Below are 22,323 nucleotides of genomic sequence, written 5' to 3' on the forward strand. Positions count from 1 at the left end.
AGTCGTGTCAACTCTTTGTGACCCCATGGATGGCAGCACACCAGGCTTCCCTGTCCATCGTCAACTCTCAGAGCTTGCTCACACTCATGTCCATCAAATTGATGATGTCATCCAACCATCTCATCCTCTGTCGTCCCCTTTTCCTCCTGCCTTCAATCTTTCCCAGCTTCAGGGTCTTTTCAAATAAGTCAGTTCTTTGCATCAGGAGCCAAAGTATTGGAGTTTCAGCTTCAACGTCAGTCCTTCCAATGACTATTCAGGACTGATTTCCTTTAGAAGGGACTGGTTGGATCTCCTTGCAGTCCAAGGGACTCTCAAGAGTTTTCTCCAACACCACAGCTCAAAAGCATCAATTCTTCTGTGCTCAGCTTTCTTTATAGTCCAACTCTCACATCCATACATGACCACTGGAAAAACCATAGCTTTGACTAGATGGACATTTGTCAGCAAAGTATACGTATATTCATGTACACAAATATACATATATTCATGTACTTATATTCATCTCCTGTGCTGTGCTCAGTCACTTAAGTCACGTCCGACTCTGTGACCCTATGGACTGTAGCCCGCCAGTCTCCTTTGTCCATGGAACTCTCCAGACAAGAATACTGGAGTGGGTTGCCATGTCTTCCTCTGGTGGATCCTCCTGACCCAGGGATCAAACCTGAATCTCCTGGGTCTCCTGCATTGCAGGCAGGTTCTTTACTGCTGAGTCACTGGAGCATGTACTTCTATATATCATATATTTATGTATATTAATGTATTTATATATGCTTTTATACAAGTTATACCTGAATGTCTCTATACGCATATGTATACACAGGCATACATACAAACACACATATTTCAAATACACATGTGTATTTTACCTTTTTTTATGAGCCCCCCTTTCCTGGGGTCTGAGTCACTTCCATATCCCAGTGACTTTGTGTGGAGGGGCTGTAGCACTGTGTCACATGGACCTCGTCCTACCATCTCTTCTGCATAAAGTAGCAACAGTCAAGCTGAGCTTGAAATCAAGAACTTATTTTCCACCTTTTGCAGATGACCATAAATTAAGCACATATTCTGGAAACCAGAAATCAAATACAGAATCTTAGTGGAAATTTGACATACTCTTCCAGCAGAAATAGTTTAAAATATAATTTTATCCCAGTGACAGATTTAATAGGAAACAAATCAGGAGCAGGTCTCGGTAGTTCTTACAGTTCCCAGGAAATTGATGAGGAATAGTGTAGTAGTTGTTGTTCAGTCACTAGTCGCATCCCACTCTGCGGTTCCATGACTGCAGCACGCCAGGCTTTCCTGTCCTTCGCTCTCTCCCTGAGTTTGCTCAGATTCGTGTCCATTGAGTCGATGATGCTATCTAACCATTTCATCCTCTGCTGCCCACTTCTTTTGCTTCCGTCTTTCCCAGCATCAGGGTCTTTTTCAATGAGTCAGTTCTTCACATCAGGTGGCCAGAGTATTGGAGCTTCAGCTTCAGCATCAGTCCTTCCAATGAATCTTCAGGGTTGGTTGGTTTCCTTTAGGACTGACTGGCTTGATCTCCTTGCAGTCCAAGGGATTCTCAAGAGTCTTCCCCATCACCAGTGTGGTACCAGTATAATAGTAGCAGTAGTTAAATGTAAGGAAGCCCAAGATGCCATGACAGACTACTCTTGGAATGAGGCGATTAAAGGCCAGGAATTGTCCCTTGTCCCTTTCAGCTTACCAACTGTCTTCATATTACAACTTGAAAATAAAACATATTTTGATCCTTTTTTTCCCCTATAGAATAATGTCAAAAGGAATTGCTAGGTTCTCCCAGAAGTTTACTTTGAAAATTGGCTTTTAATGTAAATCTAAAATCCGACAACACTGCACTGAGCGTATCTTGGTAGCAATAACGGCATTTGTTTTCATCTAGGTGTGATGGCCTGGGGATTTGGTCTCCTAGGAAAATGCCTTCAAGAGCCAAGAGTTGCCACTAAAAACACAAATTAACCCTCAAGCAGCTTGTTAAGGGCCACCCAGTCAGCAAGAGGACTGGAACTTTCCAAATCTCAGAGTGGTCTTTTCATCTTTCTGCATCTTTTCACATCACCTTATGAAATGAAGCCATCACTGTGGCCCTTTGGAGAGTTAAACCTCTCCATTTACCCTTAGTCCTTCATTTCTAAAGGGGATGGAGAACTTGGAGAGGGTTCAGATAAGAGAAACCCAAACAGTTTTTGTGATGAAACACTGAGACACGTTTAGAGAATCCTTTGTTTCACAGAGGAGGAAGGTCAAAATGAGAGTCTGAAATGATCTATGAGGAAATTGTAGAACTGTTTTTCTTCAGGGGTAATATAATAACAATTTGGGAAATGGGCTTAAATTAGGGACAATTCCATACATACTGAAAAACATCTTCTGAACGGTTGATAGTTCAAAAAAATAGTTTTAACGAACAACACAGAGATGCTACAAAATATCAATCCTTATAATTAAAAGTGCTCATGCAAATGAAGCATTAAATAAATAAGAAGCTGTTATTGGAACTGATTGATGATGATAATGCTGGTGATCATTAGAATCACTTCCTTCCAAGTTTCTGTAACAACTTCCCACTCTCTTATTCACTTAGTACTTGCCTTGGCAAACCCCAACCTTGGATTAAATCAACATCTGCCTTCTCCACAGTTGTGCCAGCAGCTTCATTTAGCTAGTGTGGTCTGACCCTGCCTGGATCATCTTGGTTTGACTGTTAAGTATAAAATTCCGAGCCTCAGATGGGCTCTTAATGCTGCCCTGAGGTTCTGTTGAGCCTACCTGCTAAGTTGGATCTCTAAGACAAAAAACAATTCCATTCCTTCTTTTTTCTCCTGAAACTTCTAGTTTAAGCTGACCTTACTTCAAAAGGCACCTGGAAAATAGATGCCATCAGCTAGGAATTTCTCATCTTTTACATAACTTTCAGTAGTAAAACTCACCTACATCTGCACTGTCTTATCTTTTCCCTTTAAAATTCCAACCAAAGACAGGTGCCTTCCATTTTCAAAGCCCCTTGACCTGGGTTCTGAATCCTAACCCCTCCTCCCTTTCGAGGATTTTGTGGACTTTGGTCCACCAATCTCCTGCATCCAGCACTTCTTTACTGGATCAGCTTACAAACTAAACAGTTGTTGACCTGAAACGAATAGTCCACTAGATATTTCTCCAGCAAAGATTGGGTTTATTTGGGTTAAGCAGAGAATTGCAATTCAGATTCTGCAACCATGGTGAGCTGCCTCCCCTGCAGAGTAAGAGAAGAAGGCGTTCACAGAGAGGAGGAGGAAGTTGAGAGGGTTATGATGAATGGAGAGTCCATGATTTTTTTTATCCATGGAGCCCTTGCCAGGAAGAAGTCTTTCTTTTTCTGTGTGTTCATTCTAAGTCGCTTCATGTCTGACTCTGCGACTCTATGAACTATAGTCTGCCAGGCTCCTCTGTCCATGGGATTCTCCAGGCAAGAACACTGGAGTGGGTTTCCATGCCCTCCTCCAGGGGATCTTTCCAACTCAGGGATCAACCCCACATCTTTTATGTCTCTTGCACTGGCAAGCGAGTTCTTTACCACTAGTGCCACCTGGGAAAGCCCATACTTTGCAGAGTGATAACTAAATCATTTGGAAAGCTAATCTGATTTGAACGTCTCATTAATTATCACCTGGCAATTGTTCTGACTTCTGAGAAACACACATGCTGCTTCCAAGAGTCTCCTTGTTCTTTCCTTTCTTCATCCCTCCTAATATAGTCTGTACATCTTGTCAAGAAAAATGTATAGTAAAAGAGTCTGTTGCATAAAACTGTAATGATAATAATAGTCATATGTCAGAAAATACTCAATTTCTTACACTTAGCTTGTTTAAAAATGAAACAGGTCCGAAAAGGTGGCTGAGGTATAAGGCAAAGTCCTCCTGGGTGTCCGTGATTTTCCCAACATTTTTTTGAGAAGAGGGAAGGGGGTGAAACAAGAAAGGGAGGTGATCACAAGAGAATCACTGAGAGGAAAGTGACAAGGGTACACCTAAAATAACACCCATTGGCAGGTCATGGTCTTCAGCTGGAGGAAGAGAGGGTTCACCTAGGTGTCTCCCAACTCAGTACCACAGAGCATTAGAGCTCCCCCTTCTGGCCTTCCAACTCTATTTAACTCATTTCCCAATTTAACTAAGGTCCCTGTTTATTTCTCGGCTTCCCGGGTAGCTCAGATGGTAAAGAATCTGCCTGCAATGTAGGAGATCCGGTTTGATCCCTGGGTCAGAAGATCCTCTAGAGAAGGAAATGGCTACTCACTCCAGTATTCTTGCCTGGAGAATTCCACAGAGCCCATGAGGTTGCAAAAAGTCGAACACAACTGAGCAACTAACAATTTTGGTTTATTAATTTTTTTACACAGTTAGAACTGTGCAACACCTAAATAAAACAAAACAAATAAGCCAAAAAACTAACAAAAATCAAACTGTATCTCTGGTAAAGGATGATAGTTGGTCTTCAATATCCACTGCCCCCTTCTGCTTTGATTAAAGAACCTATGCTTTTAGTTGAGCCCATAAACACCTGGAATAGGCAACATCTCCCAGACTCTTGCACTTAGGTGTGGCCATGCAAACAAGGAAGCAGGTGGAAGAAGCATCGTCAAAATGAGAGGGCCTGAGCACTTCATCATTTCCTCTCATGCCGATGCTAGCCTAGCTATACAATAGAAGGATTGGGCCCCTGGGCATAGGTTCTTTAATCAAAGGAAAGGGGGGCGATGGATATTGAAGACCAACTATTATCCTTTACCAGAGATACTGGTTGATTTTTTGTTACTTTTTTGCTTGTTTTTTTGGTTTGTTTGTTTTGTTTAGGATTTGGGCCCCTGATATTTGGGGGAGACACCATAGAAGCCCCAAACTTCTTACTGCCTAAAGTAAGAAGGGAGTTACAGAGGATGAGATGGTTGGATGATATCACCAATTCAATGGACGTAAGTCTGAACAAACTCCAGTGAAGGACAGGGAAGCCTGGTGTGCTGCAGTCTATGGGGTTGCAAAGAATGGGGCATGACTTAGTGACTAAACCACAAGGACAAAGTAGTGAAGGAGAAAAATATACTTTTATCTCCTTCAAGTTGTTATTGTGGGACTGTTTAACATTTGAAGCCAAAACTAAACTTAAATGGCATGTTAATATTCTCTGATCCTTCATTTCCTTAAAACGAATGCCATTCCTTTTATGCTTAGAAGAATGCTTATCTTCCGTTCAAGTCCAAGTATTTTGAATCATCTATGTATATGGCCTCTAGATCCTCACTCTTTGTTTCCAGAATGGCTTTTATCATCATCTCTGCAGAGACTGAAGAGACTTAGCAGCAGCAGCTACAGAGACTGCTCTTGTGAGGCTCGTGGAACTTCACTTTGCCCATCCTCATGGTACCCAACATCACTGTCCTCTCTCACTGTCTCAAAAGTCTCTCTTTCCTGAGATTCTATGATGTCACACTCTGTTGTGTTTTCTTTGGCCTTTCTGGTCACTATTTCTCAGCCTCCTTTGCAAACCTTTATTTTGGTGCCTTTTCCACCACTGCTCCTTGATCAGGCCTTTCAAATGCAATGTGCCCAAAATGAAACTCTTGATTCTCAGCCTTCCAAATTTGTTCCTACCTCAGTCTTTCTCATCTTACTAAATCGATAGTAAATTCTCTAACTAGCATGTGGAAGTCATTTTGATTCCTCTCTTTTCCTCACTCTTCAAAACTCAAATTCCAAAGTAACCGTGTTTAGATCTACCTGAAGCATTCAAATCACAGGCATCTATTTCTATCCATCTTTTCTTCAAGCATCCTTTCATCCAAGACCACATCATCTTGCTCCTGGGCTGTGGAACACCAACTGATCTGATTTTCCTACTTTCTCTCTTACTTTGTTCAGTCTCAGGTTAGTCTAAAAAAAATGAAGCATACCACTCGGTTCTTCAAACTCTGCAGAAGACTGAAATTATACTAAGGACAAAATTTGGCCTATAACATGGGTCATATGGCCCTGTAAAACATTGTTCCCATCCACATGAACTTGTTTTTAGTTCCTCAGATAAACCAAAGTTTTTCCCTTCACAGAAACTTGATACCACACTTACCACTCTTACAATGCTCCTGACACCAGATGTGTGGGGTTTTTCCTACACCAAATATTCTCTGTGACACCAGCTGCATGCCTTATAATTTAACTCTGATGTTATCTACATGGGGCTTCCCTTGTGGCTCAGCTGTTAAAGAATCCACCTGCAATGCGGGAGACCTGGGTTTGATCCCTGGGCTGGGAAGACCCCCTGGGGAAGGGAAAGGCTCCCTACTCCAGTATTCTGGCCTGGAGAATTCCATGGGCTATACAGTTCATGGGGTCACAAAGAGTCAGGCCAACTGAGTGACTTTCACTTGCACTTGTCTACGTGAAAATACTTCAGATTCCACAGATCAAGGGATCAGTCTCACAAGGCTACTCCCACCCTCTACTTCAGATGCCACTTGCAAGTTTACTTTGTCACCTGTGCTTCTGACCCATCAGCTATTAATCCAAAGTTCTGATAACACCCTCCTCGGGTTTAATTTGTTTGCTAGAGGGGTTCATGCATGCATGCCTGCGAAGTTGCTTCAGTCGTGTCCGACTCTTTGCAACCCCGTGGACTGTAGCCCACAAGGCTCCTCTGTCCTTGTGATTCTCCAGGCAAGAATACTGCAGTGGGTTGCCATTCCCTTCTCCAGGAGAGGGGCTCATAGATCTCAGGAAAGCAGTTTGCTTACCATTTACTGTTTGTTATAAAAGGAGGTGATAAAGATCCAGCCTCCCTTTTTGTAACTGTCATCAAGGGTTTTAAGTAACCTGGAAGGGGACATTAGAAGAAAAGACCTAGTGAGCTTTTGTAAACTTGCCAGTGACTGAGAAAATTCTGTATGAATTTAACTATGAAAGTGAAAGTCACTCAGTCGTGTCCAACTCTTTGCGACCCCATGGACTATACAGTTCATGGAATTCTCCAGGCCAGAACATTGGAGGGGGCGGTCTTTCCCTTCTCCAGAGGATCTTCCCAACTCAGGGATCGAACCCAGGTCTCCTGCATCGCAGGCAAATTCTTTATCAACTGAGCTTTGAGGGAAGCCTGAATTTAACTACAGTAGGCTGATTAACTGGTTTCCCAGGTGGCACTAGTGGTAAAGAACCCACTTGCCAATGCAGGAGACAAGAGACACGGTTCGATCCCTGAGTCAGGAAGATCTCTTGGAGGGGGGCATGGCAACCCATTCAAGTACTGTTGCCTGGAGAATCCCATGGACAGGGAGGCCTGGTGGGCTATGGTCCATAGGGCCACAGAGAGTTGGACACAACTGAAGCAACCTGGCCCACATGCAGGCTGAATAATAGTCCTCCAAAGATGCCCATGCCTAATTTTACAGGCTCATGGACATAGTCTTTTACATGGGAAAAGGTAACTTCGGAGATGTGATTAAGGTCCTTGGGATGGGGAGATTATTCTGAATTATCCAGTGTAATCACAAGGGATAAGAGAGACAGGAGGGTCAGAGTTAGAGAAAAAGATGCAGCTGAGGCAGAGGCGAGAGTGACGTGGGCCACAAGTACAGGGAAGCAGGTGCTTCTAGAAGCTGGAGAAGGCTAGGGAGCAGAACGTCCCCTAGTCTTTAGAAAGAACATAGCCCTACTAACCTGCTTTAGGCTCCTGACCTCCTGAGCTAGAAAGTTCTCACCTCCTGAGATATAGGTATATGTTTGTTGCTATTTGGTCACTAAGTCATGCCTAACCCTTTTGAGACCCCCTGGACTATAGCCTGCCAGATTCTTCTGACCATGGGATTTCCCAGGCAAGAGTACGGGAATAGGTTGCCATTTCCTTTTCATATGTGTATATGTATATATATATATATCTTAAGCAGTATTATTGAAAGTAATAACATATATTTTGGGATCTGTGGAAGTGTCTGCCCTTTGAGAGAAATTAAGCAAACTTAATATGGCAGAAAGTGAAGAGGAACTAAAAAGCTTCTTGATGAAAGTGAAGGAGGAGAGTGAAAAAGTTGGCATAAAGTTCAACATTCAGAAAACTGAGATCATGGCATCTGGGCCCATCACTTCATGGGAAATAGATGGGGAAGCAGTGGAAACAGTGTCAGACTTTATTTTGGGGGGCTCCAAAATCACTGCAGATGGTGATTGCAGCCATGAAATTAAAAGACACTTACTCCTTGGAAGGAAAGTTATGACCAACCTGGATAGCATATTAAAAAGCAGAGACATTACTTTGCCAACAAAGGTCCGTCTAGTCAAGGCTATGGTTTTTCCAGTGGTCATGTATGGATGTGAGAGTTGGACTGTGAAGAAAGCTGAGCGCCAAAGAATTGATGCTTTTGAACTGTGGTGTTGGAGAAGACTTTGAGAGTCCCTTGAACTGCAAGGAGATCCAATCAGTCCATCCTAAAGGAGATCAGTCCTGGGTGTTCATTGGAAGGACAGATGCTGAAGCTGAAACTCCAATACTTTGGCCACCTCATGTGAAGAGTTGACTCATTGGAAATGACCCTGATGCTGGGAGGGATTGGAGGCAGGAGGAGGAGGGGACGACAGAGGATGAGATGGCTGACTGGTATCACCGACGTGATGGACATAGGTTTGGGTAAACTCCGGGAGTTGGTGATGGACAGGGAGGCCTGGCGTGCTGCGATTCATGGGTTGCAAAGAGTCAGATATGACTGAGCAATTGAACTGAACTGAACTGAATAAAATTAAGAAATTTCAAGTTTTGAGCCTTTGGATAATATCTAATTGAGATGTATCATACCAGTTAGACAAACCACACCAAAATTGGAATTGCAGAATTAAAGCCATAATTGATAGCAGCAAAGGGTAGATATCATGTTGAAAATAAGTAAACACAGAAAACTCTACTAGTGATATCAGGAACAAATTTAAGCACTCAAAAGAAAAATATATTTGTGAAAATACAGTAGTGTTGATCACAAAATGGAGATGGAATCTAAGAAGCTATGAGTCCTGGAGGAAGAAGACAGGACAGCTGGAATGGAAACAAAACTCAAAGACAGCATTAAAGAAAACTTTACTGTTATAAAAACTAAAATATGTATATCAGATGTTTCCATACCAGTATAAGCAACCTCAGTGGGAAATTAACAGACTGGAAAGATAATTAAATTATTAAAGTGAATATCATACAAGCAAAGGGGACTGCAAAGGAAACAAACAAAAAATCACCTAAGAAATAACACAAACTGGGCTGACAGACATGTTTTTTTTGAACATGCCGAACATAATAAAAAGCCTCTCCTCACTTATAGGGGAAACAGACTGTGATTCATTTCTGTTGTCACTAATCAAGTTTCTTCTGGTATGGAAAAGCTTCATAGGTACATTTTCAAATATTTTGAAAATTGATCATATGTGAATTATGATTTTTGAAAGTAAATTCACACTTATATACTGGCCAACAGAGAAATGAATCAAAGTGAATAAGTTGCGAAGGGGAATTTCATGGCTTTACACAGCCCCATCTTCACTTTTTCAAACTGTATTCCAGTTTTAGAAATGCAAATTAGGAAACCAGTTAAAAGGATGATCTGTGTTGAAGAGTATGTCCTTCCACCAGGCAAGTATGGTTCTGCATTGCTCTCTTCAGCCTCTCATTTCTAAGACACCTTCTTGGAACTGGAAAATGAGTTCTGTGTGTGTAGCTTGGTTGCTTGTGTTTGATTACTCCTCAAAATAATAACTGATGGAGTTCTATTTCAGTACTTGGTGGAGATAACACCACACTTTACATTTTTAGGGCATAATGCTGAGCTATGAAGTACCCCCTCCTCAGTACCTCTGCTTCCTATGGAACAGCAAAATGATAGCCATTTCATGCCAAATGAATTATCTGTATCATCAGAACTCATATTGAATGCTCTGAGTCACTGGTTTTAGGCTGTAACTGAGCAAAGAATAATAATCATCCCAGGAGCAGCAGGCAGTATCTCTCATGAAGCCTTACTTTTTTCTTCCAGATTTTTAGTTATAAAAGGTAGTGTAATTTGGTTTTATGTTTTAATATAAATTTACTTATATGTGTACTGACATATGGCTTCCTTGGTGGCTCAGTGGTGAGACATTGCCTGCTGATGCAGGAGACCCGAGTTTGTTTCCTGGGTCTGGAAGATGCGCTGGAGAAGGGAATAGCTGCCCACTCAAGTATTTTTGCCTGGAGAATCCCATGGACAGAGAAGTTTGGTGGGCAACAGTCCACGGGGTTGCAAAGAGTCAGACATGACTAAGCGACTCAGGATTTCACTTTACATAGTGACTTATGGCTTCTCTTGTGGTTCGGTGGTAAAGAATTGGCCTGCCAATGCAGGAGGTGTGGGTTCAATTCCTGGGTTGGGAATATCCCCTGGAGAAGGAAATCCACTCGAGTGGCAACCCACTCCAGTATTCTTGCCTGGGAAATCCCACAGACAGAAGAGCCTGGTGGGCTACAGTCCACTGGGTCTCAATGAGTCAGACGTGACTTAGCAACTAAACAGCAGCAACAATACTGGCATATAGAAGAGAAGCAATTCAAAAGAGGCATTTCCACGTTTTATTCCATTTTTTTTGTTTTTCTTTTTCTTTTCAACTTATAAACTCACTCTCCCCTTTTTTCTCTCTACACACATCAGCCTACTCCTCCACAGGGAAATAATGTGAATTACCTAGAAAGAACCCTTCCATATGTGTTCAGGAATGTACATTCTTATCCATTATATATCCTATGATCCTCTGTGGGTGATACAAAAGATAAGAGGATGCAAGTTTGGAGTGTGTATGTGTGTGTGACTACTTGTTTTTTCCAAAATGGGCTACACCCAAAGATTTTCCTATGCAGCAAGTCTTCACAGAATTTCATCTAAGTCATCTGATAGGCCTCTAATTTTTTCTCTTTTTAGTGATTGAATCATCATCCATGGCATGAATGTACTGAACTTATTTTTTTGTCACTATGTAGCGAACATTCACATATATGAATGTTTATATATGTATATATTTATATGTATATATAACCATCAGTATCCTACATACTGACTAAAACAGAAAGAGACGGTTTCATTCATTTCATTTATTCATTTCTTGGGGTAGACTTTTAAGGATGGGACTATTGAGTGGAAGAATACATGTACTTTTAAAAAATGCTCTCAGATTGCTTTTCTAAACTATAAAAAGTCTTTGAAGCGCAAACTGGAATCAAGATTAGGAGAAATATCAATAACCTCAGATATACAGATGACACCACACTTATGACAGAAAGCAAAGAAGAACTAAAGAGCCTCTTGATGAAAGTAAAAGAGGAGAGTGAAAATGTTGGCTTGAAACTCAACATTCAGAAAACTAAGATCATGGCATCTGGGCCCATCACTTCATGGCAAATAGATGGGGAAACAATGGAAACAGTGAGAGACTTTATGTTGGGGGGCTCCAAAATCACTGCAGATGGTGACTGCAGCCATGAAATTAAAAGGCACTTGCTCTTGGAAGAAAAGTTATGACCAAACTAGACAACATATTAAAAAGCAGAGACATTACTTTGCCAACAAAGTCAGTCTATCCAAAGCTATGGTTTTTCCAGTAGTCATGTGTGAATGTGAGAGTTAGACTGTAAAGAAATCTGAGCACCGAAGAACTGATGCTTTTGAATTGTGATATTGGAGAAGACTCTTGAGAGTTCCTTGGACTGCAAGGAGATCCAACCAGTCCATCCTAAAGGAAATCAGTCCTGAATATTCATTGGAAGGACTGATGCTGAAGCTGAAACTCCAATACTTCGGCCACCTGATGCAAAGAACTGACTCATTTGAAAAGACCCTGATGCTGGGAAAGATGGAAGACAGGAGGAGAAGGGGAGAACAGAGGATGAGATGGTTGGATGTCACCACTGATTGGATGGACATGAATTTGAGTAAACTCCATGAGCTGGTGATGGACAGGGAAGCCTGGCATGCTGTGATTCATGGGGTTACAAAGAGTCAGACACGACTGAGTGACTGAACTGAACTGATCAGATTGCTTTTCTAAAATGCAAAATGTCTTCACATTTTTACAAGTGGTGATTGAACGTACCCTTTTCCACATATTCCTGTCCTCAGTGGTTGATGTAGCATTAAAGAAGTACCAGTTTGATGAGTTAAAGTGATACTTTGCTGTTTTGTTATTTTCATTTTCCTACTGCTTAGTGATTTGACCGTCTCTTTGTTTGGGGGCCACCTGGACTGGCTCTGCATGTCTCTTCTCCCATTCTGCTGTTGGACTGGCTCCGTCTTGACAGTTTGTAAATGTTCTTGGTGTGTATTCCTATTAACCCTTTTTCTGTATTACTTTTGTAATTAAAAGAAGCTTTGTTTTAGAAAAAGAGGCAGAAGATAAAAGGATCTGAATTTCATTCAAAGATGAAAATGCTTAAAACATTCTCTCTTGGAAAGATTTGCATTTTAATTGGTATCAAGCCTGAAAAGAATGAAGATCCTAGAGATACTTCTGATCGTCAGGGAAAGGGTATAAATCAAGCCTCTTTGATGGCTTGATTCGCGTTTCTCCCACCGACTTTTAGTCTGTACACACTGCAGTATCTGGACACGCGATCATGCTGAAGAGCTGAGTATGTGTTGTGTTCAGACTTAAGTGGAGAAGGGGCCGGGGCACAAGGCAGGGAAAGCAATTTTTAGACTTAAACTTTGGGTCTTAGGCAACTGTAATGGACCATTTGTTTTGCTTGGCTTTGTTCTTACTTTTTATTGTGGTAAACTACATATAGCATGAAATTTTCAGCACGGAGTTCAGTTCAGTGGTGGTGTGTGCATTCATATTGTTGTGCAGTCATCACCCTCATATATCTTCAGAACTTTTTCATCTTCCAAAACTGAAACTCTGTATCCATTAAACACCAGCTCCCCCTCCCTCCTCTCTCCGCCCCTGCAACCATCATTCTGCTGTCTGTTTCTTTAAGTTTGACTACTCTAAGACTGTAATATAAATGGGATCATATGGTATTTGTTTTCTGTGACTGGCTTATTTCACTTAGAATAATGTCCTCAAAGTTCATTCATGTTGTAGAATATGTTAGAAACTCCCTTCTTTTTAAATTCTGGATATATATACATATACACCACATCCTATTCATCCTTTCCTGCATGTGTTTATGGACACTCACACTGCTTTGACATTTTACCCATTGTGAATAATGCTGCCACGAACATGGGCATACAGTTATCTTTCTAATATTGTTCTCAATGTTCTTGATACTATTCCTAGAAATGGAATTGTTGGATCATGTGACAATTCTGTTTTTGATTTTTTGAGAAACTGCCATACTGTTTCCCATAAAAGCTACACCATTTTACATTCTTACCAACAGTGCAAAAGAGTCCCAATTTTTCCACATCCTTGTCAATGCTTGTCATTTTATAGAAATATATATTAGCTATATTAATGGTTGTGAGTTCGTACTACTATTGCAGGTTTGATTTGCATTTCCCTAATGTTTAACTGAGGTTATTGATATTTCTCCCAGCAATTTTAATTCTAGCTTGTGCTTCTTCCAGCCCAGCATTCTCATGATGTACTCTGCATATAAGTTAAATAAGCAGGGTGACAATATACAGCCTTGACGTACTCCTTTTCCTATTTGGAGCCAGTCTGTTGTTCCATGTCCAGTTCTAACTGTTGCTTCCTGACCTGCATACAGGTTTCTCAAGAGGCAGGTCAGGTGGTCTGGTATTCCCATCTCCTTCAGAATTTTCCACAGTATATTGTGATCCACACAGTTGAAGGCTTTGACGTAGTCAATAAAGCAGAAATAGATGTTTTTCTGGAACTCTCTTGCTTTTTTGATGATTCAGTGGATATTGGCAATTTGATCTCTGGTTCCTCTGCTTTTTCTAAAACCAGATTGAACATCTCGAAGTTCTTGGTTCACGTATTGCTGAGCCTGGCTTGGAGAATTTTGAGCATTACTTTACTAGCGTGTGAGATGAGTGCAATTGTGCGGTAGTTTGAGCATTCTTTGGGATTGCCTTTCTTAGGGATTGGAATGAAAACTGACCTTTTCCAGTCCTGTGGCCACTGTTGAGTTTTCCAAATTTGCTGGCATATTGAGTGAAGCACTTTCACAGCATCATCTTTCAGGATTTGAAATAGCTCAAAGGAATTCCATCACATCCACTAACTTTGTTCGTAGTGATGCTTTCCAAGGCCCACTTGACTTCACATTCCTGGATGTCTGGCTCTAGATGAGTGATCACACCATTGCAATTATCTGGGTCATGAAGATCTTTTTTGTACAGTTCTTCTGTGTATTCTTGCCACCTCTTCTTAATATCTTCTGCTTCTGTTAGGTCCATACCATTTCTGTCCTTTACTGAGCCCGTTTTTGCATGGAATGTTCCTTTGGTGTCTCTAATTTTCTTGAAGAGATCTCTAGTCTTTCCCATTCTGTTGTTTTCCTCTATTTCTTTGCACTGATCACTGAGGAAGGCTTTCTTATCTCTCCTGGATATTCTTTAAAAAGCCTCTTGATGAAAGTGAAAGAGGAGAGTGAAAAAGTTGGCTTAAAGCTCAACATTCAGAAAACTAAGATCATGGCATCTGGTCCCATCACCTCATGGGAAATAGATGGGGAGTCAGTGGAAACAGTATCAGACTTAATTTTTTTGGGCTCCAAAATCACTGCAGATGGTGACTGCATCCATGAAATTAAAAGACACTTACTCCTTGGAAGGAAAGTCATGACCAATCTGGATAGCATATTAAAAAGCAGAGACATTACTTTGCCAACAAAGTTCCGTCTAGTCAAGGCTATGGTTTTTCCAGTGGTCATGTACGGATGTGAGAGTTGGACTGTGAAGAAAGCTGAGTGCCGAAGAATTGATGCTTTTGAACTGTGGTGTTGGAGAAGACTCTTGAGAGTCCCTTGGACTGCAAGGAGATCCAATCAGTCCATCCTAAAGGAGATCAGTCCTGGGTGTTCATTGGAAGGACTGATGTTGAAGCTGAAACTCCAATACTTTGGCCACCTCATGTGAAGATTTGACTCATTGGAAAAGACCCTGATGTTGGGAGGGATTGGGGGCAGGAGGAGAAGGGGACGACAGAGGATGAGATGGCTGGGTGGCATCACTGACTCGATGGACATGGGTTTGAGTAAACTCCGGGAGTTGGTGATGGACAGGGAGGCCTGGCATGCTGCGATTCATGGGGTTGCAAAGAGTCAGACATGACTGAGTGACTGAACTGAACTGAACTGAGTGATTAAAGATGCTGAGCATCTTTGCATGCATTTATGGGCTATTTGTATATCTTCTTTGGCGGGGCCTCTTGTTTTGAGGTTGCCACAGGCTTGATTCCATAAAGGGAGCTGATGTGCAGACCTCCTGGGCACATAGAAAACAAATTCTGCAGTATTTCCAGAGCACCTAGGATGACTGGAAGAAGAAGGTTGATGTTTGCCTTCACAATTTAGAGGCAACAGAGGCAGATGGACATAGTGCAGCACCATCTCAGCCTCCCATTCCATAAAATAAAAAAGGCAAAGACAAAAACATGGGTCTCTTCTCAGTCTCTGTATCTTGTGGCCACAGATTCCCAATGTGGGCACCAGTATGGGCTCCACTACTTACTATTCGTGTAAACTTGGACAACTTAGATATGTTCCTCGCCTTATAAGATGAACCTTGACTTGCTTTTGTGTCAAATTAGGCAAGCATCTCCAGGAGCTGTTCAGGCATTAGTGGATCAAGAGTTGAATGTGTATGTAGTTGAAATAGATTAAAAACATTCTAGAAATGGGACTGCTTTGGCTACTTTTCAGAGAAAGGCTAATCTCTTTCTGTGAGCTGGTAAACCCTGGAGAGTCATTGTTAAATATCTCCTTAGAGTGAGAATAAGATGGCAATTTAAGTTTGGTTCTTTATAAATGTTTATTGTTAAAGCCTCCTCTTCAGTAAAGATACCAGAGGGGAGGGACTCCACCACGGTAGGACGTCCCACTCAAAGGTGTGACTCAGAAGGTTCTGGGCAGTGGAATCTGCTTCCTCCTTCCCCCATTCAAAATTTCAAAAAGCATAGATGAGCTACTGGCCGGTGAATGCTTGCCTACATGGATGAAGACGGGCTGTTTATAGCTGAGATTTGAGGTCCCGGGGGCGTGGACCGGCAGGCAGAACCCACGCCAGCCCTGCTAAATAGCGCCCACATTGTTCTCTTTACCTCCTCCTCATGGAAGCCAGGTGCTTTGCGAACCCAGAAACATTATTTCTGCCATTTACATCATGTTTTTTAAAAGTTTGGAAAATATAAGTAGAAATAAAATCTGTCGGTAGGCAAAATGTGTTATGATTCACAGCATCTCTCTGAAAGAATTTGAGCCAAGAGGATATTTTGATTCGAACAAGTCATATAATTCAGGCCAAAATGGCTTCAGATATGAACTTCCCCAAAATAGTGATGGTTTGCCACGTCACTCGGCTGACATACATAGGGTGATCCCCACTTCTAGGATGAAATGAAACTTCTAGGAAAATTCAAAATTGGCTAGTACCTTTTTACCTCTGGAGGGCATGGGAGGAAGAGAGACAAACCAGGGAGCAATACTACATTGTAATGTTAGGCATCAAAGAAACCTTTCTCTAGGTTTTATAAATCCAGCTGCATAAACTGCACTAGACTCAAGCCTACACACACACACACACACACACACACACACACACACAAAGACATAGGCACAAAGAATAGAACTAGGGACCACTTTAACAGCAAAGTGGCCATAAATCAGTGTGTTGGAATTTCATCAATATGACATCATTCCCAATGTGACATCGGAGAGCCCACCCTCCATTTCCTCTCCCTCTATCCCTCACACTCGCCCCCTTTCCTCTTAAAGAGATGATGAAGCTGCCCGTGCAGCACAGAAGGATAATAAAAACCTGTATCCCTTAAGCTGAATTCAGCCCATTGAACTGCACAAACAGCAATAACCAAAACAAAGCTAGCAGGAAACGTTTGCACACAGCATCTGTTATGATCACATAACCACGAGACAGCTGTTTAATCCCAACTGTTAACATAAGATCATTTGTGTGTTTGAAGAGCAATCCCATTTGGATTTCCCCCTTTATTTATTTATTTTCTAGCTTTTCCAAGAGAGAGGCTTTCTCAGCTGTAGGATGCAATTTGCGTTTCTGTCTTTTTCCACTTTCACCCTCAGCTTCTGAAGGAAGGGGTGTTGTGGTTTTCCTAACTCTAAATACTCAGAAGGGAGAGGGGATGGCTGTGTGGTCTCCTAACCGAGCAGGGCATGGCCCTTTCGCAGCCTGTGGGACCTGCTTTTTGCTCTCCAGAACATTTATAAACCATTCTGGTCAGATTATGGGAAAAGGCCCTCACATGAAACGCGTCTGGTGGTCTCAGCCAAACTCTGGTGAGACTGGAGTTTTCTCAGCACCACCCAGGATTGGAACCAATTCCTGTGAAGCTCAGTTCCAAAACCCAATCATTAGGCTCACAGCTACTTTGAAAGGGTCAAGGAAGGATGTCAGCAGTTTGGGTGGCCTGTCTGAGTGCCCACTTTGGAACAGTGAGCAGGACACCTACATGGCTTATGATGGTGAGTTTCAGGGTCATAGTTTTTTCTGTTTTTCCATTTACATCATATGTCACTGCCTGCAGACTCCCTAAATGCTCAGTAGAGAATATGCACGCTTCGCTGTTGAATTGCAGCCAGCATATCACAGAAGGAGTTGATGCCAGTGGCAAGCAGGCCAGAGCTGATCACACGGGCCTGGGGTGAGGAGAGCTGGCCATGCAAATGTGGACAAGCATTAACCTTGAAAACTGCCTGAAATTAGCATTACATAAATCTTTCCTCACCTCTTGCTTTAACTATTTCATTCCAGCAAATCCTCCATGTTGATCCCAACATGGTGATAATATTTGTGATATTAAGTTTATCTTTCTGGGAAAATAGAAAGTCTATGGCTTCTAATATATGTCTTAAACCTGATTCTTAGGACAAGTTCATTTCTAGGTCATATAAACCTTGGGAATGGAAGGGACTTTTACTCCTCTCTCATTTTCTTTTCTTTTTTAAATTTATTCCTGACGTTTAATTTAATTTTCAGTGTTTTTTTGAATTATTGACAAATAAAAGTTGCATATATTTAATGTATTCCACTATATATTTGATATATGTTTCCATTGTGATCATGATAATCAAATTAATTAACATTTTTAAAAGATCTTTTTATGTGGACCATTTTTAAAATCTTTATTGAATTTGTTATAATATTTCTTCTGTTTTATGCTTTGGTTTTTTGACCCCCAAGGCATATAGGATCTTAGTTCCCCGACCAGGGATTGAATTCCATTGGACCTCCAGGGAAGTCCCAATTAATATTTTTGACTTTAACTTTTGAAAAATGTAAGTTGTTTAAGAGGAATTTAGATCTCTTTGAAATGAAAAATATCACAAGAACAATTTTTGAATGACTGCTGAATTTCTCCTGATGAAAGCAGCCTCATTCTCATTTATGGCTTTATATTCTCACAACTATTGCTTTATTTTCTCTCCCTGACCCTTCAAAGAATAGGTATTGAGCTTCTACAGAGGTCAGTTTTCTGTGATTTAGTAGGAAAAATAAAAATAGTGATGGAAGCAGTCAAAAGAGAGTAACTATCAATGTTGGAAAAAATTAAACATGTAGGTCAGTCTAGGTGGTGATTTATTACCATACTTAGATAAAATGCATTTAACTTTAGCTTGACATTCTTTATCACACACACATAAGTTTGTGTCCAGCTGCAGGGGGTGGGGGAGTAACTGTGATCTCTATAGATTTTGAACATTCATCTTAGTGTTCCACTTCCCCTCCATGGGACAAAATCGCCAACATCGTTAATGGGAGAAAATCCTTTATCGACTGATTCATTTCCATGTTTTGTTTCTGCAGCGAGACGGGATATCCTGTAAGGTGGTGAAAAGGGAGGGAAAATTAGTACTATCCGTTTTTGATTTGCCATTATTATTATTGTTATTTCTGCTCTCAAGATGGTTTTTTATTTATCTACTGGTTTTCATATATAACACATATTTTTGGTGATGTTTTTCTCTTTTCCATTCCCATTTTACCCTGGTTAAAAAATTACTCTTGGCAGGATGTGGAAGGGAGTTTACTTTTGCCACATAAAGAAGCCATTATCATTTAATATTTGCTTCTTTTATTAAAATTAACTAATGGAATAGTTATTAGGTACCCCCGTTTACTGAATAAAAGCCCTGGTTTATTTTATTTGTTTTGCCTAAGTATGGGAAATACTTTTGATTAATTTTAGAAGGACTACCAGAGTGAAGAGAGACATTCCACTGTCTGAGCAAGCACACACAAGTTACAAGGATCTTTCAGATGCTCATTAGTCAGCTAAAACCAGGAAATAAATATCCTACTGTTTTGTGATCACTTCCAGTTACTGCTGTCACAGGAAACATAAACGAGAGGGAGATGATCTGAGAAAAACTGGGTCCCAGTTGGACCCCAACCAATTCACATACCACACACACCTCACCAGGACATTCAGCCTTGGTGAAAAAAACCAGATGAGTCTGCTGCTACCCCAGAAACGTTTGAAACTGGCCACATTTATTTCTGAAACTTCAAACACTCAAAGTTTTAGAAAAGTATTTTTTTTCTGGATTATTAAGCTTTGTTGCATGTTTGTGAAGTACAAAATGCTACATTTCAAAGCAGTATATATCTCTAGAACAAAGCTTGAAGATTTTCCCATTGAATAGACTTTTCTTCCCTGGTGGCTCAGACTGTAAAGAATCTGATTGCAATGCCGGAGACCTGGGGTTCAGTCTCTGGGTTGGGAAGATCCCCTTGAGAAGGGAATGCAACCCACTCCAATATTCATACCTGGAGAATTCCATGCACATAGGAGCCTAGTGGGCCACAGTCCATGGGGTCAAAAAGAGTCAGACCCGACTGAGCGACAAACACTTTCACTTTCACTAGTAAGATTCAACAAAATGTTTCTCTGAATTTTGAATATACTTTGGTGTTCTATGAAACATACGACAGATCTTGGCAAACAACTGCTCATAAAACCATGATTTTACAAATAAGCACCTTTGAAATGAAGACAGGTAGGCAGTATATTGCTTGACATTAGAGGCCGGAAAACAGAAATAAACCAACTCTAAATTATCGAGAGATTTCATTTTGCAAGGTGGATCCTTCCTATGTTATATCTTCTTCATTTTTGCAGACTGTGACTCCTGAAGTGGCAGCCTTTTCTCAAGATGTTCATATGGAATATAAGAAACAAATAAATGAAAAAATGAGTAAACAGACAATGGAGGTGAAGTGTTAAGAATGTGGACAGTATGTGAGTAGGAAGTTGTCCTCCAGAGTCCAGTGCATCATTTCCTGTAGCTCCTGTCTCCACCTCACCTTCCTCTTGTCCATTCATCCCCCTGTTTTTCCATGGTCTATGTCCTGTGGCCTGTAAGGCTGTTTCATGCTGAGTTCCAGCTTTGCTTTTTCTAATCTACATTTCCCTTCAAGATTAGACCAGAGGTCAAAGAGAATTTCTGCTTACCCACTATCTCCTCCTCTGATTATTTCATATTACATCAATCTTCCTTGTGATTCTTAATAATGAGTTCTAGCTTAGAATGTGTTTGATATCATTTAATATAAGACACTGGGGGAAAATTAGAAGGATCCCAAAATTTACCTGCCACACATCCTTTGGAAAGTGTGTACCTCAGTTAAGTTGTGGGAGGAAAAATGTTTGCAGTTTCTTCTAAATCGCTGGACTTTAGCTGCTCTTTATTCCCTCTTCAAATCACCTCCTATGTCCCTCCCAACAGTCTGCACATACGGCGGAGGAAATGGAAACTCTGTCCAAGACAGTCACTCCCATTGTCCTTGTAAATCTGATGGGACATAACTCAGCACAACACAAACCATAGATTTCAATTTACTTGTTAGAAACATTCTAGGGAACACTTTACACTTTAAAAAATGTGCTTTCAATTTGTTAACTAGCTTGTTTGCTTATGTTCAGTTTTCATTCAAAAAATTTATAAATTTATAGAATTGATTGTTAATTTGGATATTGATAACAGAAAGATTCTTTTGACAAATGAGTCAATGAATGTTTTATATAAAAGAGGATTTTCACTGAGCAAAAAATATTTTTGAGACAGTCTGATTAAGCGTTTTATACAATCGGAAAAGAAAACTATGCTAACCAGTTCTGGGTACTTCATTCCCTCAAACAACTGAAGGGGTAAATTGAGGCAATTATCCCAAACACCTTTCCTTAATTATAGGGACTGTCTAGGTAAGCAGGTTCTGGGCCTAAATTTTTGCAATAATTATCTTAATTTGCACTTTGTTTTGCATGTGAAGACACTGCCTAAGCATCATGGTCACTTATAATTTTGTTTTTGAACTCTGTAACTAAACACATTTGAAAACAGTAATTGGTCCAAAAAGGTATTTTAATACCACTGCTAACTTCATTATTTTTTTTTAATCTTACGTTCTTGAACATGCATTCCATTTATAATTTAAAACAAATGAGCACTTCAAAAATTATATTAAAATAAAATACCTTGTATGAATTTGCAGTTTCTCAATGTGTGGTCTCGGAGGAGACTGTGGCAGCCATCTTTGGAAAATACAGCCTGTCACAGAGCCCCTCTGGTTATATGTGGTACCTGACCACTTCCTCTCTGAAAACCACATGCTGGATATTAGGAACCTTTCTTTCTAGTTGAATGCATTCAATGATCTCATTCAAACATGTAGGGTTGGATTCTCTGAACCAGATGTTCACTTAAGGTGAGCTCTCATCCCTAGTCTGCCCCATGAGATTTGTCCTCTCCACCTATGAGGCCACCCTAGGTCTCTTTCCTTTGTTCTGCCTCATATCTCTTTAATGACACAGGAAAATAAAAGCAAGAAGAGCAGATACTTCAAACCATCGTTATTTAGACAGGTCTTCAACACCATCTAGCTCTGGGTGAGGCATTATCTTACAATCCAAAATCATGACTTTCATTTTGCCAATGAGTAAAACTAAGGCTTGAACAAGGTATTTTATGCCCAAGGTCACATAGTCCAAGGTCACAAAGCCAAGAAATGCAGATATGACATTTGAGTGTAGGTGTGCCTGCCTCTCAGACCTTCCCATTTCCTGTTCATAAAATTGCCAACGCCACTGGAATTTCAATCAGAAA

General features: G+C 40.8%; 1 long non-coding RNA gene across 1 annotated transcript in view; it reads right to left on the minus strand.

Moving 5' to 3' along the window:
- Positions 1-18,779: 18,779 nt before the first annotated feature.
- Positions 18,780-22,323, minus strand: part of LOC139038625 (uncharacterized) — a 31,893-nt gene continuing 28,349 nt past the window's right edge. Inside the window, exon 3 of the long non-coding RNA XR_011491647.1 lies at positions 18,780-19,038. This is a non-coding gene — a long non-coding RNA (uncharacterized lncRNA). The remainder of the gene's footprint in view (positions 19,039-22,323) is intronic.

The sequence above is a fragment of the Odocoileus virginianus genome, chromosome 16 (assembly GCF_023699985.2).
Source record: "Odocoileus virginianus isolate 20LAN1187 ecotype Illinois chromosome 16, Ovbor_1.2, whole genome shotgun sequence".
NCBI classification, from domain to species: domain Eukaryota; kingdom Metazoa; phylum Chordata; class Mammalia; order Artiodactyla; family Cervidae; genus Odocoileus; species Odocoileus virginianus.